We start from the raw sequence: 1,895 nt of genomic DNA, 5'->3' as shown, positions 1-1,895 counted from the left end.
CCAATTGCGCCACGGAGAAAGTTGTGAGGCACTCTCACCACCGTCAGATTATTTCTGCAAGGCTATCAGCGCAAAGAAAAAAAAAGGCGACACACCACTCCCGGGAGGGCTCGAACCTCCATCGTTTTGGTTAACGGTCGAACGCGCTAGCCAATTTCGCCAAGGAGACAGCTGCGCTCCACTCTCACCTCCGTCAGAACAATTCTAGAAAGCTATCAGCACAAAGAAGAAAACAGCGACAAACCACTCCCGGGAGGGCTCGAACCTCCAGCTTATCGGTTAACAGCCGAACGCGCTAGCTATTTGCGCCACAGAGACAGTAGTGCAGCACTCTCACCTCCGTCAGAGCATTTCTCCAAAGCTATCGGTGCGAAGAGAAAAAAAGCGACAAACCGCTCCCGGAAGAGCTCGAACCTCCAGCCTATCGGTTAACAGCCGAACGCGCTAGCCAATTGCGCCATGGAGACAGTAGTGCAGCACTCTCAAAACCGTCAGAACATTTCTCCAAAGCTATCAGCCCAAAAAAAAGCCACACACAGCCCCCGGGTGGGCTCAAACCTCCAAAGTTGCGGTTTACAGCCGAACGCGCTAGCCCATTGCGCCACGGAGACAGTCGTGCTCCACTCTCATCACCATCAGAACATTCCTCCATAGCTATCAGCGCAAAGAAAAAAAGCGACACACCGCCCTCGGGTGGGCTCAAACCTCCAACCTTTCGGTTAACAGCCGAACGCGCTAGTCAGCTGCGCAACAGAGACAGTAGTGCAGCACTCTGACCACCGTCAGGACATTTCTCCAAAGCTATCAGCGCAAAGAAGAAAAAAGCGACAAATCACTCCCGGGAGGGCTCGAACCTGCAGCCTATCGGTTAACAGCCGAACGCGCTAGACAATTGCGCCACGGAGACAGTAGTGCAGTACTCTCACCTCCGTCAGAGCATTTCTCCAAAGCTATCGGCGCGAAGAAGAAAAAAGCGACAAATCACTCCCGGGAGGGCTCGAACCTGCAGCCTATCGGTTAACAGCCGAACGCGCTAGACAATTGCGCCACGGAGACAGTAGTGCAGCACTCTCAAAACCATCAGAACATTTCTCCAAAGCTATCAGCACAAAAAAAAGCCACACACCACCCCCGGGTGGGCTCAAACCTCCAAACTTGCGGTTTACAGCCGAACACGCTAGCCCATTGCGCCACGGAGACAGTCGTGCTCCACTCTCATCACCGTCAGAACATTCCTCCATAGCTATCAGCGCAAAGAAAAAAAGCGACACACCACCCCCGGGTTGGCTCAAACTTCCAAACTTGCGGTTTACAGCCGATTGCACTACCTAATTGCGCCACGGAGACAGTCGTGCTGCACTCTCACCACTGTCAGGACTTTTCTCCAAAGCTATCAGCGCAAAGAAGAAAAAAGCGACAAATCACTCCCGGGAGGGCTCGAACCTGCAGCCTATCGGTTAACAGCCGAACGCGCTAAACAATTGCGCCACGGAGACAGTAGTGCAGCACTCTCACCTCCGTCAGAGCATTTCTCCAAAGCTATCGGCGCGAAGAGAAAAAAAGTGACACACCGCTCCCGGGAGGGCTCGAACCTCCAACCTTTCGGTTAACAGCCGATCGCGCTAGCCAATTGCGCCACGGAGACAGTAGTGCAGCACTCTCACCTCCGTCAGAGCATTTCTCCAAAGCTATCGGCGCGAAGAGAAAAAAAGTGACACACCACTCCCGGGAGGGCTCGAACCTCCAACCTTTCGGTTAACAGCCGATCGCGCTAGCCAATTGCACCACGGAGAAACTTGTGAGGCACTCTCACCACCGTCAGATTTTTTCTGCAAGGCTATCAGCGCAAAGAAAAAAAAAGGCGACACACCACACCCGGGAGGGCTCGAACCTCC

The 1,895-nt window shown here is 53.6% G+C and overlaps 1 non-coding gene across 1 annotated transcript; it reads right to left on the bottom strand.

Moving 5' to 3' along the window:
* Positions 1-1,571: 1,571 nt before the first annotated feature.
* On the bottom strand, positions 1,572-1,645 carry TRNAN-GUU (transfer RNA asparagine (anticodon GUU)). The gene has a single exon. It is a non-coding gene; the product is annotated as a tRNA-Asn (tRNA).
* Positions 1,646-1,895: the final 250 nt, after the last annotated feature.

Source organism: Rhipicephalus microplus, chromosome 8 (genome assembly GCF_043290135.1).
Source record: "Rhipicephalus microplus isolate Deutch F79 chromosome 8, USDA_Rmic, whole genome shotgun sequence".
In the NCBI taxonomy this organism is placed as follows: domain Eukaryota; kingdom Metazoa; phylum Arthropoda; class Arachnida; order Ixodida; family Ixodidae; genus Rhipicephalus; species Rhipicephalus microplus.
The sequence above is the reverse complement of the archived record's forward strand: the minus strand, read 5'-3'. Positions and strand labels throughout refer to the sequence as shown.